The 17,623-nt window shown below is 34.7% G+C and overlaps 6 non-coding genes across 6 annotated transcripts; all 6 read right to left on the bottom strand.

Moving 5' to 3' along the window:
- Positions 1-7,395: 7,395 nt before the first annotated feature.
- TRNAS-ACU (transfer RNA serine (anticodon ACU)) lies at positions 7,396-7,469 on the bottom strand. The gene has a single exon. It is a non-coding gene; the product is annotated as a tRNA-Ser (tRNA).
- A 1,097-nt stretch (positions 7,470-8,566) lies between these two features.
- TRNAS-ACU (transfer RNA serine (anticodon ACU)) lies at positions 8,567-8,640 on the bottom strand. Its single transcript has one exon. It is a non-coding gene; the product is annotated as a tRNA-Ser (tRNA).
- A 1,091-nt stretch (positions 8,641-9,731) lies between these two features.
- TRNAS-ACU (transfer RNA serine (anticodon ACU)) lies at positions 9,732-9,805 on the bottom strand. The gene has a single exon. It is a non-coding gene; the product is annotated as a tRNA-Ser (tRNA).
- Positions 9,806-12,069: 2,264 nt separating this feature from the next.
- TRNAS-ACU (transfer RNA serine (anticodon ACU)) lies at positions 12,070-12,143 on the bottom strand. Its single transcript has one exon. It is a non-coding gene; the product is annotated as a tRNA-Ser (tRNA).
- A 1,091-nt stretch (positions 12,144-13,234) lies between these two features.
- TRNAS-ACU (transfer RNA serine (anticodon ACU)) lies at positions 13,235-13,308 on the bottom strand. Its single transcript has one exon. It is a non-coding gene; the product is annotated as a tRNA-Ser (tRNA).
- Positions 13,309-16,737: 3,429 nt separating this feature from the next.
- TRNAS-ACU (transfer RNA serine (anticodon ACU)) lies at positions 16,738-16,811 on the bottom strand. Its single transcript has one exon. It is a non-coding gene; the product is annotated as a tRNA-Ser (tRNA).
- Positions 16,812-17,623: the final 812 nt, after the last annotated feature.

Genomic DNA, 17,623 nt, shown 5'->3' on the forward strand with positions numbered 1-17,623 from the left:
CAACCTGTATTATTTCAGTAGACATTGAAATGAGGATGCATCTTGCTGCCTTTCCAATGAAGCAAGTTTAATTTAGTAATAGGTTAAAAACCATCCTTACAAAGGTGTTAATCAGAGACTTGGCTTTGTGGACACTTTTCAGAGAACAAATTTGTTAGCATAAAAATAAAGCCAGAAAATTAAGAGCTGTTTAATCACTCAATTGGATTTTTTTTTGCCAGCATATTTCTTTTTCTCTGCAACCCACTGCTAAATTGTGCTTCCTAGCTGTTTTTCTAAAATCACTGAATCAAATCTAACTCCATCAGAGAAGGCCACGTACCCTACACCAGAACAGGGGGTTTGAAATTTTGACTTGTCTACTTAAAGATCACCAAAATCTGATAACAAGGTCAAATACGTCCCTGGGTGGGATTGAACCACCAACCTTTTGGTTAATAGCCATGCACACTAACTGATTGCGCCACAGAGACACTTTGCAAAAGTCCATACTGACAAAGGCTAATAAGCATTCATCTAAAACGTTTCCTAGAAAAACTTTAAAAAGTCAATAATCTGGAGAGTTTTTGTAAGATGTTTCTTCCATCAACCAACGAAGAAACACATTGGTACTTTCCCATGATGAGTGAGTGCTTCAGGATCTCTTGCACTTACATGTGCAGCAGAGTACTGCAATGGAAGCATGCTGGGCCCATAACCCAACGGTAGGCAGATTGAAACTATCCTCTGCTATATGCATTTTTTTTTGTTAAAGTAATCCAAAACTGGGATTGATATTTTGGCTCTTTTATTTTTACTTAAAGTACAATAACTTTTACCATTTTAATTTGTTTTAATAGTATATTGACAGTATTGTTTTCTTTCAAAAATCCACTTAATTTTCTTTACCCTATTATTAAAATGGTAATTGACAAAAACAAACTACATTGTCACCAGAAGAGCAATACAAAATGTACAAGTGATATATTAAAATCATCTTTCCAGCTTGAATTTCAATGATGCATTGGGGCAACGATTTTGTGAGAAACATCTTCACCCTTAAATAAAGATTTTCTTAATTCCTTACCTGTGTGCTAATTAGATATCACCTTGTTTTCACATTAAACAGACTTCCACATGAGAAAGCAGCAAGGATACAGTGGCGTTAATGTTTCCTGGTGTCAACCTGTATTATTTCAGTAGACATTGAAATGAGGATGCATCTTGCTGCCTTTCCAATGAAGCAAGTTTAATTTAGTAATAGGTGAAAAACCATCCCTACAAAGGTGTTAATCAGAGACTTGGCTTTGTGGACACTTTTCAAAGAACAAATTTGTTAGCATAAAAATAAAGCTAGAAAATGAAGAGCTGTTTAATCACTCAATTGGATTTTTTTTGCCAGCATATTTCTTTTTCTCTGCAACCCACTGCTAAATTGTGCTTCCTAGCTGTTTTTATAAAATCACTGAATCAAATCTAACTCTGATTACATCAGAGAAGGCCAGGTACCCTACACCATAAGAGGGGGTTTGAAATTTTGACTTGTCTACTTAAAGATCACCAAAATCTGATAACAAGGTCAATTATGTCCCTGGTTGGGATTGAACCACCAACCTTTTTGATAGTAGCCGGACATACTAACCGATTGCGCCACAGAGACACTTTGCAAAAAGTCCATACTGACAAAGTCTAATAAGCATACATCTAGAACGTATCCTAGAAAATCTTTAAAGAGTCAATAATCTGGAGAGTTTTTGTAAGATGTTTCTTCCATCAACCAATGAAGAAACACATTGGTACTTTCCCATGATGAGTGAGTGCTTCAGGATCTCTTGCACTTACATGTGCAGCAGAGTACTGCAATGGAAGCATGCTGGGCCCATAACCCAGAGGTAGGCAGATTGAAACTATCCTTTGCTATATGCATTTTTTTTGTTAATTTAAGTAATCAAAACTGGGATTGATATTTTTGCTCTTTTATTTTTACTCGAAGTACAATAACTTTTACCATTTTAATTTGTTTGAATAGTATATTGACAGTATAGTTTTCTTTAAAAAATCCACTTAATTTTCTTTACCCTATTATTAAAAGGGTAATTGACAAAAACAAACTACATTGTCACCAGAAGAGCAATACAAAATGTACAAGTGATATATTAAAATCATCTTTCCAGCTTGAATTTCAATGATGCATTGGGGCAACGATTTTGTGAGAAACATCTTCACCCTTAAATAAAGATTTTCTTAATTCCTTACCTGTGTGCTAATTAGATATCACCTTGTTTTCACATTAAACAGACTTCCACATGAGAAAGCAGCAAGGATGCAGTGGCGTTAATGTTTCCTTGTGTCAACCCGTATTATTTCAGTAGACATTGAAATGAGGATGCATCTTGCTGCCTTTCCAATGAAGCAAATTTAATTTAGTAATAGGAGAAAAACCATCCCTACAAAGGTGTTAATCAGAGACTTGGCTTTGTGGACACTTTTCAAAGAACAAATTTGTTAGCATAAAAATAAAGCCAGAAAATTAAGAGCTGTTTAATCACTCAATTGGATTTTTTTGCCAGCATATTTCTTTTTCTCTGCAACCCACTGCTAAATTGTGCTTCCTAGCTGTTTTATAAAATCACTGAATCAAATCTAACTCTGATTACATCAGAGAAGGCCAGGTACCCTACACCATAAGAGGGGGTTTGAAATTTTGACTTGTCTACTTAAAGATCACCAAAATCTGATAACAAGGTCAATTACGTCCCTGGGTGGGATTGAACCACCAACCTTTTGGTTTATAGCCGTACACACTAACTGATTGCACCACAGAGACACTTTTTAAAAGTACATACTGACAAAGGCTAATAAGCATTCATCTAAAACGTTTCCTAGAAAAACTTTAAAAAGTCAATAATCTGGAGAGTTTTTGTAAGATGTTTCTTCCATCCACCAACGAAGAAACACATTGGTACTTTCCCATGATGAGTGAGTGCTTCAGGATCTCTTGCACTTACATGTGCAGCAGAGTACTGCAATGGAAGCATGCTGGGCCCATAACCCAGAGGTAGGCAGATTGAAACTATCCTTTGCTATATGCATTTTTTTTGTTAATTTAAGTAATCAAAACTGGGATTGATATTTTTGCTCTTTTATTTTTCATTAAAGTACAATAACTTTTACTATTTTAATTTGTTTTAATAGTATATTGAAAGTATTGTTTTCTTTTAAAAATCCACTTAATTTTCTTTACCCTATTATTAAAATGGTAATTGACAAAAACAAACTACATTGTCACCAGAAGAGCAATACAAAATGTACAAGTGATATATTAAAATCATCTTTCCAGCTTGAATTTCAATGATGCATTGGGGCAACGATTTTGTGAGAAACATTTTCACCCTTAAATAAAGATTTTCTTAATTCCTTACCTGTGTGCTAATTAGATATCACCTTGTTTTCACATTAAACAGACTTCCACATGAGAAAGCAGCAAGGATGCAGTGGCGTTAATGTTTCCTGGTGTCAAACTGTATTATTTCAGTAGACATTGAAATGAGGATGCATCTTGCTGCCTTTCCAATGAAGCAAGTTTAATTTAGTAATAGGTGAAAAACCATCCTTACAAAGGTGTTAATCAGAGACTTGGCTTTGTGGACACTTTTCAGAGAACAAATTTGTTAGCATAAAAATAAAGCCAGAAAATGAAGAGCTGTTTAATCACTCAATTGGATTTTTTTGCCAGCATATTTCTTTTTCTCTGCAACCCACTGCTAAATTGTGCTTCCTAGCTGTTTTTATAAAATCACTGAATCAAATCTAACTCTGATTACATCAGAGAAGGCCAGGTACCCTACACCATAAGAGGGGGTTTGAAATTTTGACTTGTCTACTTAAAGATCACCAAAATCTGATAACAAGGTCAATTACGTCCCTGGGTGGGATTGAACCACCAACCTTTTGGTTAATAGCCATACACACTAACTGATCGCGCCACAGAGACACTTTGCAAAAGTACATACTGACAAAGGCTAATAAGCATTCATCTAAAACGTTTCCTAGAAAAACTTTAAAAAGTCAATAATCTGGAGAGTTTTTGTAAGATGTTTCTTCCATCAACCAACGAAGAAACACATTGGTACTTTCCCAGGATGAGTGAGTGCTTCAGGATCTATTGCACTTACATGTGCAGCAGAGTATAGCAATGGAAGCATGCTGGGCACATAACCCAGAGGTAGGCAGATTGAAACTATCCTCTGCTATATGCATTTTTTTTTAATTAAAGTAATCCAAAACTGGGATTGATATGTTGGCTCTTTTATTTTTACTTACAGTACAATAACTTTTACCATTTTAATTTGTTTTAATAGTATATTGACAGTATTGTTTTCTTTCAAAAATCCACTTAATTTTTTTTACCCTATTATTAAAATGGTAATTGACAAAAACAAACTACATTGTCACCAGAAGAGCAATACAAAATGTACAAGTGATATATTAAAATCATCTTTCCAGCTTGAATTTCAATGATGCATTGGGGCAACGATTTTGTGAGAAACATTTTCACCCTTAAATAAAGATTTTCTTAATTCCTTACCTGTGTGCTAATTAGATATCACCTTGTTTTCACATTAAACAGACTTCCACATGAGAAAGCAGCAAGGATGCAGTGGCGTTAATGTTTCCTGGTGTCAACCTGTATTATTTCAGTAGACATTGAAATGAGGATGCATCTTGCTGCCTTTCCAATGAAGCAAGTTTAATTTAGTAATAGGTTAAAAACCATCCTTACAAAGGTGTTAATCAGAGACTTGGCTTTGTGGACACTTTTCAGAGAACAAATTTGTTAGCATAAAAATAAAGCCAGAAAATTAAGAGCTGTTTAATCACTCAATTGGATTTTTTTTGCCAGCATATTTCTTTTTCTCTGCAACCCACTGCTAAATTGTGCTTCCTAGCTGTTTTTCTAAAATCACTGAATCAAATCTAACTCCATCAGAGAAGGCCACGTACCCTACACCAGAACAGGGGGTTTGAAATTTTGACTTGTCTACTTAAAGATCACCAAAATCTGATAACAAGGTCAAATACGTCCCTGGGTGGGATTGAACCACCAACCTTTTGGTTAATAGCCATGCACACTAACTGATTGCGCCACAGAGACACTTTGCAAAAGTCCATACTGACAAAGGCTAATAAGCATTCATCTAAAACGTTTCCTAGAAAAACTTTAAAAAGTCAATAATCTGGAGAGTTTTTGTAAGATGTTTCTTCCATCAACCAACGAAGAAACACATTGGTACTTTCCCATGATGAGTGAGTGCTTCAGGATCTCTTGCACTTACATGTGCAGCAGAGTACTGCAATGGAAGCATGCTGGGCCCATAACCCAACGGTAGGCAGATTGAAACTATCCTCTGCTATATGCATTTTTTTTTGTTAAAGTAATCCAAAACTGGGATTGATATTTTGGCTCTTTTATTTTTACTTAAAGTACAATAACTTTTACCATTTTAATTTGTTTTAATAGTATATTGACAGTATTGTTTTCTTTCAAAAATCCACTTAATTTTCTTTACCCTATTATTAAAATGGTAATTGACAAAAACAAACTACATTGTCACCAGAAGAGCAATACAAAATGTACAAGTGATATATTAAAATCATCTTTCCAGCTTGAATTTCAATGATGCATTGGGGCAACGATTTTGTGAGAAACATCTTCACCCTTAAATAAAGATTTTCTTAATTCCTTACCTGTGTGCTAATTAGATATCACCTTGTTTTCACATTAAACAGACTTCCACATGAGAAAGCAGCAAGGATACAGTGGCGTTAATGTTTCCTGGTGTCAACCTGTATTATTTCAGTAGACATTGAAATGAGGATGCATCTTGCTGCCTTTCCAATGAAGCAAGTTTAATTTAGTAATAGGTGAAAAACCATCCCTACAAAGGTGTTAATCAGAGACTTGGCTTTGTGGACACTTTTCAAAGAACAAATTTGTTAGCATAAAAATAAAGCTAGAAAATGAAGAGCTGTTTAATCACTCAATTGGATTTTTTTTGCCAGCATATTTCTTTTTCTCTGCAACCCACTGCTAAATTGTGCTTCCTAGCTGTTTTTATAAAATCACTGAATCAAATCTAACTCTGATTACATCAGAGAAGGCCAGGTACCCTACACCATAAGAGGGGGTTTGAAATTTTGACTTGTCTACTTAAAGATCACCAAAATCTGATAACAAGGTCAATTATGTCCCTGGTTGGGATTGAACCACCAACCTTTTTGATAGTAGCCGGACATACTAACCGATTGCGCCACAGAGACACTTTGCAAAAAGTCCATACTGACAAAGTCTAATAAGCATACATCTAGAACGTATCCTAGAAAATCTTTAAAGAGTCAATAATCTGGAGAGTTTTTGTAAGATGTTTCTTCCATCAACCAATGAAGAAACACATTGGTACTTTCCCATGATGAGTGAGTGCTTCAGGATCTCTTGCACTTACATGTGCAGCAGAGTACTGCAATGGAAGCATGCTGGGCCCATAACCCAGAGGTAGGCAGATTGAAACTATCCTTTGCTATATGCATTTTTTTTGTTAATTTAAGTAATCAAAACTGGGATTGATATTTTTGCTCTTTTATTTTTACTCGAAGTACAATAACTTTTACCATTTTAATTTGTTTGAATAGTATATTGACAGTATAGTTTTCTTTAAAAAATCCACTTAATTTTCTTTACCCTATTATTAAAAGGGTAATTGACAAAAACAAACTACATTGTCACCAGAAGAGCAATACAAAATGTACAAGTGATATATTAAAATCATCTTTCCAGCTTGAATTTCAATGATGCATTGGGGCAACGATTTTGTGAGAAACATCTTCACCCTTAAATAAAGATTTTCTTAATTCCTTACCTGTGTGCTAATTAGATATCACCTTGTTTTCACATTAAACAGACTTCCACATGAGAAAGCAGCAAGGATGCAGTGGCGTTAATGTTTCCTGGTGTCAACCTGTATTATTTCAGTAGAAATTGAAATGAGGATGCATCTTGCTGCCTTTCCAATGAAGCAAGTTTAATTTAGTAATAGGTGAAAAACGATCCCTACAAAGGTGTTAATCAGAGACTTGGCTTTGTGGACACTTTTCAGAGAACAAATTTGTTAGCATAAAAATAAAGCAAGAAAATGAAGAGCTGTTTAATCACTCAATTGGATTTTTTTTGCCAGCATATTTCTTTTTCTCTGCAACCCACTGCTAAATTGTGCTTCCTATCTGTTTTTATAAAATCACTGAATCAAATCTAACTCTGATTACATCAGAGAAGGCCAGGTACCCTACACCATAACAGGGGGTTTGAAATTTTGACTTGTCTACTTAAAGATCACCAAAATCTGATAACAAGGTCAATTACGTCCCTGGGTGGGATTGAACCACCAACCTTTTGGTTAGTAGCCAGACACACTAACCGATTGCGCCACAGAGACACTTTGTAAAAAGTACATCCTGACAAAGGCTAATAAGCATACATCTAGAACGTTTCCTAGAAAAACTTTAAAAAGTCAATAATCTGGAGAGTTTTTGTAAGATGTTTCTCCCATCAACCAACGAAGAAACACATTGGTACTTTCCCATGATGAGTGAGTGCTTCAGGATCTCTTGCACTTACATGTGCAGCAGAGTACTGCAATGGAAGCATGCTGGGCCCATAACCCAGAGGTAGGCAGATTGAAACTATCCTTTGCTATATGCATTTTTTTTTGTTAATTTAAGTAATCAAAACTGGGATTGATATTTTTGCTCTTTTATTTTTACTTAAAGTACAATAACTTATACCATTTTAATTTGTTTTAATAGTATATTGACAGTATAGTTTTCTTTCAAAAATCCACTTAATTTTCTTTACCCTATTATTAAAATGGTAATTGACAAAAACAAACTACATTGTCACCAGAAGAGCAATACAAAATGTACAAGTGATATATTAAAATCATCTTTCCAGCTTGAATTTCAATGATGCATTGGGGCAACGATTTTGTGAGAAACATTTTCACCCTTAAATAAAGATTTTCTTAATTCCTTACCTGTGTGCTAATTAGATATCACCTTGTTTTCACATTAAACAGACTTCCACATGAGAAAGCAGCAAGGATGCAGTGGCGTTAATGTTTCCTGGTGTCAACCTGTATTATTTCAGTAGACATTGAAATGAGGATGCATCTTGCTGCCTTTCCAATGAAGCAAGTTTAATTTAGTAATAGGTTAAAAACCATCCATACAAAGGTGTTAATCAGAGACTTGGCTTTGTGGACACTTTTCAGAGAACAAATTTGTTAGCATAAAAATAAAGCCATAAAATTAAGAGCTGTTTAATCACTCAATTGGATTTTTTTTGCCAGCATATTTCTTTTTCTCTGCAACCCACTGCTAAATTGTGCTTCCTAGCTGTTTTTTATAAAATCACTGAATCAAATCTAACTCTGATTACATCAGAGAAGGCCAGGTACCCTACAACATAAAAGGGGGTTTGAAATTTTGACTTGTCTACTTAAAGATCACCAAAACCTGATCACAAGGTCAATTATGTCCCTGGGTGGGATTGAACCACCAACCTTTTGGTTAGTAGCCAAACACACTAACTGATTGCACCACAGAGACACTTTGCAAAAGTGGATACTGACAAAGGCTAATAAGCATTCATCTAGAACGTTTCCTAGAAAAACTTTAAAAAGTCAATAATCTGGAGAGTTTTTGTAAGATGTTTCTTAGATCAACCAACGAAGAAACACATTGGTACTTTCCCATGATGAGTGAGTGCTTCAGGATCTCTTGCACTTACATGTGCAGCAGAGTACTGCAATGGAAGCATGCTGGGCCCATAACCCAGAGGTAGGCAGATTAAAACTATCCTCTGCTATATGCATTTTTTTTTTATTAAAGTAATCCAAAACTGGGATTGATATTTTAGCTCTTTTATTTTTACTTAAAGTACAATAACTTTTACCATTTTAATTTGTTTTAATAGTGTATTGACAGTATAGTTTTCTTAAAAAAATCCACTTAATTTTCTTTACCCTATTATTAAAAGGGTAATTGACAAAAACAAACTACATTGTCACCAGAAGAGCAATACAAAATGTACAAGTGATATATTAAAATCATCTTTCCAGCTTGAATTTCAATGATGCATTGGGGCAACGATTTTGTGAGAAACATCTTCACCCTTAAATAAAGATTTTCTTAATTCCTTACCTGTGTGCTAATTAGATATCACCTTGTTTTCACATTAAACAGACTTCTACATGAGAAAGCAGCAAGGATGCAGTGGCGTTAATGTTTCCTGGTGTCAACCTGTATTATTTCAGTAGACATTGAAATGAGGATGCATCTTGCTGCCTTTCCAATGAAGCAAGTTTAATTTAGTTATAGGTGAAAAACCATCCCTACAAAGGTGTTAATCAGAGACTTGGCTTTGTGGACACTTTTAGAGAACAAATTTGTTAGCATAAAAATAAAGCCAGAAAATGAAGAGCTGTTTAATCACTCAATTGGATTTTTCTGCCAGCATATTTTTTTTCTCTGCAATCCATTGCTAAATTGTGCTTCCTAGCTGTTTTTTATAAAATCACTGAATCAAATCTAACTCTGATTACATCAGAGAAGGCCAGGTACCCTACACCATAAAATGGGGTTTGAAATTTTGACTTGTCTACTTAAAGATCACCAAAACCTGATCACAAGGTCAATTATGTCCCTGGGTGGGATTGAACCACCAACCTTTTGGTTAGTAGCCAGACACACTAACCGATTGCGCCACAGAGACACTTTGCAAAAATTACATACTGACAAAGGCTAATAAGCATTCATCTAGAACGTTTCCTAGAAAAACTTTAAAAAGTCAATAATCTGGAGAGTTTTTGTAAGAATTTTCTTAAATCAACCAACGAAGAAACACATTGGTACTTTCCCATGATGAGTGAGTGCTTCAGGATCTCTTGCACTTACATGTGCAGCAGAGTACTGCAATGGAAGCATGCTGGGCCCATTACCCAGAGGTAGGCAGATTGAAACTATCCTCTGCTATATGCATTTTTTTTGTTAATTAAAGTAATCCAAAACTGGGATTGATATGTTAGCTATTTTATGTTTACTTAAAGTACAATAACTTTTACCATTTTAATTTGTTTTAATAGTATATTGACAGTATTGTTTTCTTTTAAAAATCCACTTAATTTTCTTTACCCTATTATTAAAATGGTAATTGACAAAAACAAACTACATTGTCACCAGAAGAGCAATACAAAATGTACAAGTGATATATTAAAATCATCTTTCCAGCTTGAATTTCAATGATGCATTGGGGCAACGATTTTGTGAGAAACATCTTCACCCTTAAATAAAGATTTTCTTAATTCCTTACCTGTGTGCTAATTAGATATCACCTTGTTTTCACATTAAACAGACTTCCACATGAGAAAGCAGCAAGGATGCATTGGCGTTAATGTTTCCTGGTGTCAACCTGTATTATTTCAGTAGACATTGAAATGAGGATGCATCTTGCTGCCTTTCCAATGAAGCAAGTTTAATTTAGTAATAGGTGAAAAACCATCCTTACATAGGTGTTCATCAGAGACTTGGCTTTGTGGACACTTTTCAGAGAACAAATTTGTTAGCATAAAAATAAAGCCAGAAAATGAAGAGCTGTTTAATCACTCAATTGGATTTTTCTGCCAGCATATTTTTTTTCTCTGCAACCGACTGCTAAATTGTGCTTCCTAGCTGTTTTTTATAAAATCACTTAATCAAATCTAACTCTGATTACATCAGAGAAGGCCAGGTACCCTACATCATAACAGGGGGTTTGAAATTTTGACTTGTCCACTTAAAGATCACCAAAACCTGGTCACAAGGTCACTTACATCCCTGGGTGGGATTGAACCACCAACCTTTTGGTTAGTAGCCAAACACACTAACTGATTGCACCACAGAGACACTTTGCAAAAGTGGATACTGACAAAGGCTAATAAGCATTCATCTAAAACGTTTCCTAGAAAAACTTTAAAAAGTCAGTAATCTGGAGAGTTTTTGTAAGATGTTTCTTCCATCCACCAACGAAGAAACACATTGGTACTTTCCCATGATGAGTGAGTGCTTCAGGATCTCTTGCACTTACATGTGCAGCAGAGTACTGCAATGGAAGCATGCTGGGCCCATAACCCAGAGGTAGGCAGATTAAAACTATCCTCTGCTATATGCATTTTTTTTGTTAATTAAAGTAATCCAAAACTGGGATTGATATTTTTGCTCTTTTATTTTTCATTAAAGTACAATAACTTTTACCATTTTAATTTGTTTTAATAGTATATTGAAAGTATTGTTTTCTTTTAAAAAGCCACTTAATTTTCTTTACCCTATTATTAAAATGGTAATTGACAAAAACAAACTACATTGTCACCAGAAGAGCAATACAAAATGTACAAGTGATATATTAAAATCATCTTTCCAGATTGAATTTCAATGATGCATTGGGGCAACGATTTTGTGAGAAACATCTTCACCCTTAAATAAAGATTTTCTTAATTCCTTACCTGTGTGCTAATTAGATATCACCTTGTTTTCACATTAAACAGACTTCCACATGAGAAATCAGCAAGGATGCAGTGGCATTAATGTTTCCTGGTATCAACCCGTATTATTTCAGTAGACATTGAAATGAGGATGCATCTTGCTGCCTTTCCAATGAAGCAAGTTTAATTTAGTAATAGGTGAAAAACCATCCCTACAAAGGTGTTAATCAGAGACTTGGCTTTGTCGACACTTTTCAGAGAACAAATTTGTTAGCATAAAAATAAAGCCAGAAAATTAAGAGCTGTTTAATCACTCAATTGGATTTTTTTGCCAGCATATTTCTTTTTCTCTGCAACCCACTGCTAAATTGTGCTTCCTAGCTGTTTTTTATAAAATCACTGAATCAAATCTAACTCTGATTACATCAGAGAAGGCCAGGTACCCTACAACATAAAAGGGGGTTTGAAATTTTGACTTGTCTACTTAAAGATCACCAAAACCTGATCACAAGGTCAATTATGTCCCTGGGTGGGATTGAACCACCAACCTTTTGGTTAGTAGCCAAACACACTAACTGATTGCACCACAGAGACACTTTGCAAAAGTGGATACTGACAAAGGCTAATAAGCATTCATCTAGAACGTTTCCTAGAAAAACTTTAAAAAGTCAATAATCTGGAGAGTTTTTGTAAGATGTTTCTTAGATCAACCAACGAAGAAACACATTGGTACTTTCCCATGATGAGTGAGTGCTTCAGGATCTCTTGCACTTACATGTGCAGCAGAGTACTGCAATGGAAGCATGCTGGGCCCATAACCCAGAGGTAGGCAGATTAAAACTATCCTCTGCTATATGCATTTTTTTTTTATTAAAGTAATCCAAAACTGGGATTGATATTTTAGCTCTTTTATTTTTACTTAAAGTACAATAACTTTTACCATTTTAATTTGTTTTAATAGTGTATTGACAGTATAGTTTTCTTAAAAAAATCCACTTAATTTTCTTTACCCTATTATTAAAAGGGTAATTGACAAAAACAAACTACATTGTCACCAGAAGAGCAATACAAAATGTACAAGTGATATATTAAAATCATCTTTCCAGCTTGAATTTCAATGATGCATTGGGGCAACGATTTTGTGAGAAACATCTTCACCCTTAAATAAAGATTTTCTTAATTCCTTACCTGTGTGCTAATTAGATATCACCTTGTTTTCACATTAAACAGACTTCTACATGAGAAAGCAGCAAGGATGCAGTGGCGTTAATGTTTCCTGGTGTCAACCTGTATTATTTCAGTAGACATTGAAATGAGGATGCATCTTGCTGCCTTTCCAATGAAGCAAGTTTAATTTAGTTATAGGTGAAAAACCATCCCTACAAAGGTGTTAATCAGAGACTTGGCTTTGTGGACACTTTTAGAGAACAAATTTGTTAGCATAAAAATAAAGCCAGAAAATGAAGAGCTGTTTAATCACTCAATTGGATTTTTCTGCCAGCATATTTTTTTTCTCTGCAATCCATTGCTAAATTGTGCTTCCTAGCTGTTTTTTATAAAATCACTGAATCAAATCTAACTCTGATTACATCAGAGAAGGCCAGGTACCCTACACCATAAAATGGGGTTTGAAATTTTGACTTGTCTACTTAAAGATCACCAAAACCTGATCACAAGGTCAATTATGTCCCTGGGTGGGATTGAACCACCAACCTTTTGGTTAGTAGCCAGACACACTAACCGATTGCGCCACAGAGACACTTTGCAAAAATTACATACTGACAAAGGCTAATAAGCATTCATCTAGAACGTTTCCTAGAAAAACTTTAAAAAGTCAATAATCTGGAGAGTTTTTGTAAGAATTTTCTTAAATCAACCAACGAAGAAACACATTGGTACTTTCCCATGATGAGTGAGTGCTTCAGGATCTCTTGCACTTACATGTGCAGCAGAGTACTGCAATGGAAGCATGCTGGGCCCATTACCCAGAGGTAGGCAGATTGAAACTATCCTCTGCTATATGCATTTTTTTTGTTAATTAAAGTAATCCAAAACTGGGATTGATATGTTAGCTATTTTATGTTTACTTAAAGTACAATAACTTTTACCATTTTAATTTGTTTTAATAGTATATTGACAGTATTGTTTTCTTTTAAAAATCCACTTAATTTTCTTTACCCTATTATTAAAATGGTAATTGACAAAAACAAACTACATTGTCACCAGAAGAGCAATACAAAATGTACAAGTGATATATTAAAATCATCTTTCCAGCTTGAATTTCAATGATGCATTGGGGCAACGATTTTGTGAGAAACATCTTCACCCTTAAATAAAGATTTTCTTAATTCCTTACCTGTGTGCTAATTAGATATCACCTTGTTTTCACATTAAACAGACTTCCACATGAGAAAGCAGCAAGGATGCATTGGCGTTAATGTTTCCTGGTGTCAACCTGTATTATTTCAGTAGACATTGAAATGAGGATGCATCTTGCTGCCTTTCCAATGAAGCAAGTTTAATTTAGTAATAGGTGAAAAACCATCCTTACATAGGTGTTCATCAGAGACTTGGCTTTGTGGACACTTTTCAGAGAACAAATTTGTTAGCATAAAAATAAAGCCAGAAAATGAAGAGCTGTTTAATCACTCAATTGGATTTTTCTGCCAGCATATTTTTTTTCTCTGCAACCGACTGCTAAATTGTGCTTCCTAGCTGTTTTTTATAAAATCACTTAATCAAATCTAACTCTGATTACATCAGAGAAGGCCAGGTACCCTACATCATAACAGGGGGTTTGAAATTTTGACTTGTCCACTTAAAGATCACCAAAACCTGGTCACAAGGTCACTTACATCCCTGGGTGGGATTGAACCACCAACCTTTTGGTTAGTAGCCAAACACACTAACTGATTGCACCACAGAGACACTTTGCAAAAGTGGATACTGACAAAGGCTAATAAGCATTCATCTAAAACGTTTCCTAGAAAAACTTTAAAAAGTCAGTAATCTGGAGAGTTTTTGTAAGATGTTTCTTCCATCCACCAACGAAGAAACACATTGGTACTTTCCCATGATGAGTGAGTGCTTCAGGATCTCTTGCACTTACATGTGCAGCAGAGTACTGCAATGGAAGCATGCTGGGCCCATAACCCAGAGGTAGGCAGATTAAAACTATCCTCTGCTATATGCATTTTTTTTGTTAATTAAAGTAATCCAAAACTGGGATTGATATTTTTGCTCTTTTATTTTTCATTAAAGTACAATAACTTTTACCATTTTAATTTGTTTTAATAGTATATTGAAAGTATTGTTTTCTTTTAAAAAGCCACTTAATTTTCTTTACCCTATTATTAAAATGGTAATTGACAAAAACAAACTACATTGTCACCAGAAGAGCAATACAAAATGTACAAGTGATATATTAAAATCATCTTTCCAGATTGAATTTCAATGATGCATTGGGGCAACGATTTTGTGAGAAACATCTTCACCCTTAAATAAAGATTTTCTTAATTCCTTACCTGTGTGCTAATTAGATATCACCTTGTTTTCACATTAAACAGACTTCCACATGAGAAATCAGCAAGGATGCAGTGGCATTAATGTTTCCTGGTATCAACCCGTATTATTTCAGTAGACATTGAAATGAGGATGCATCTTGCTGCCTTTCCAATGAAGCAAGTTTAATTTAGTAATAGGTGAAAAACCATCCCTACAAAGGTGTTAATCAGAGACTTGGCTTTGTCGACACTTTTCAGAGAACAAATTTGTTAGCATAAAAATAAAGCCAGAAAATTAAGAGCTGTTTAATCACTCAATTGGATTTTTTTGCCAGCATATTTCTTTTTCTCTGCAACTCACTGCTAAATTGTGCTTCCTAGCTGTTTTTATAAAATCACTGAATCAAATCTAACTCTGATTACATCAGAGAAGGCCAGGTACTCTACACCATAAGAGGGGGTTTGAAATTTTGACTTGTCTACTTAAAGATCACCAAAATCTGATAACAAGGTCAATTATGTCCCTGGGTGGGATTAAACCACCAACCTTTTGGTTAGTAGCCAAACACACTAACTGATTGCACCACAGAGACACTTTGCAAAAGTGGATACTGACAAAGGCTAATAAGCATTCATCTAGAACGTTTCCTAGAAAAACTTTAAAAAGTCAATAATCTGGAGAGTTTTTGTAAGATGTTTCTTAGATCAACCAACGAAGAAACACATTGGTACTTTCCCATGATGAGTGAGTGCTTCAGGATCTCTTGCACTTACATGTGCAGCAGAGTACTGCAATGGAAGCATGCTGGGCCCATAACCCAGAGGTAGGCAGATTAAAACTATCCTCTGCTATATGCATTTTTTTTTTATTAAAGTAATCCAAAACTGGGATTGATATTTTAGCTCTTTTATTTTTACTTAAAGTACAATAACTTTTACCATTTTAATTTGTTTTAATAGTGTATTGACAGTATAGTTTTCTTTAAAAAATCCACTTAATTTTCTTTACCCTATTATTAAAAGGGTAATTGACAAAAACAAACTACATTGTCACCAGAAGAGCAATACAAAATGTACAAGTGATATATTAAAATCATCTTTCCAGCTTGAATTTCAATGATGCATTGGGGCAACGATTTTGTGAGAAACATCTTCACCCTTAAATAAAGATTTTCTTAATTCCTTACCTGTGTGCTAATTAGATATCACCTTGTTTTCACATTAAACAGACTTCTACATGAGAAAGCAGCAAGGATGCAGTGGCGTTTTATGTTTCCTGGTGTCAACCTGTATTATTTCAGTAGACATTGAAATGAGGATGCATCTTGCTGCCTTTCCAATGAAGCAAGTTTAATTTAGTTATAGGTGAAAAACCATCCCTACAAAGGTGTTAATCAGAGACTTGGCTTTGTGGACACTTTTAGAGAACAAATTTGTTAGCATAAAAATAAAGGCAGAAAATGAAGAGCTGTTTAATCACTCAATTGGATTTTTCTGCCAGCATATTTTTTTTCTCTGCAACCCATTGCTAAATTGTGCTTCCTAGCTGTTTTTTATAAAATCACTGAATCAAATCTAACTCTGATTACATCAGAGAAGGCCAGGTACCCTACACCATAAAATGGGGTTTGAAATTTTGACTTGTCTACTTAAAGATCACCAAAACCTGATCACAAGGTCAATTATGTCCCTGGGTGGGATTGAACCACCAACCTTTTGGTTAGTAGCCAGACACACTAACCGATTGCGCCACAGAGACACTTTGCAAAAAGTACATCCTGACAAAGGCTAATAAGCATTCATCTAGAACGTTTCCTAGAAAAACTTTAAAAAGTCAATAATCTGGAGAGTTTTTGTAAGAATTTTCTTAAATCAACCAACGAAGAAACACATTGGTACTTTCCCATGATGAGTGAGTGCTTCAGGATCTCTTGCACTTACATGTGCAGCAGAGTACTGCAATGGAAGCATGCTGGGCCCATTACCCAGAGGTAGGCAGATTGAAACTATCCTCTGCTATATGCATTTTTTTTGTTAATTAAAGTAATCCAAAACTGGGATTGATATGTTAGCTATTTTATGTTTACTTAAAGTACAATAACTTTTACCATTTTAATTTGTTTTAATAGTATATTGACAGTATTGTTTTCTTTCAAAAATCCACTTAATTTTCTTTACCCTATTATTAAAATGGTAATTGACAAAAACAAACTACATTGTCACCAGAAGAGCAATACAAAATGTACAAGTGATATATTAAAATCATCTTTCCAGCTTGAATTTCAATGATGCATTGGGGCAACGATTTTGTGAGAAACATCTTCACCCTTAAATAAAGATTTTCTGAATTCCTTACCTGTGTGCTAATTAGATATCACCTTGTTTTCACATTAAACAGACTTCTACTTGAGAAAGCAGCAAGGATGCAGTGGCGTTAATGTTTCCTGGTGTCAACCTGTATTATTTCAGTAGAAATTGAAATGAGGATGCATCTTGCTGCCTTTCCAATGAAGCAAGTTTAATTTAGTAATAGGTGAAAAAACATCCTTACATAGGTGTTCATCAGAGACT

The sequence above is a fragment of the Pseudophryne corroboree genome, unplaced genomic scaffold, assembly GCF_028390025.1.
Source record: "Pseudophryne corroboree isolate aPseCor3 unplaced genomic scaffold, aPseCor3.hap2 scaffold_2653, whole genome shotgun sequence".
NCBI lineage: Eukaryota > Metazoa > Chordata > Amphibia > Anura > Myobatrachidae > Pseudophryne > Pseudophryne corroboree.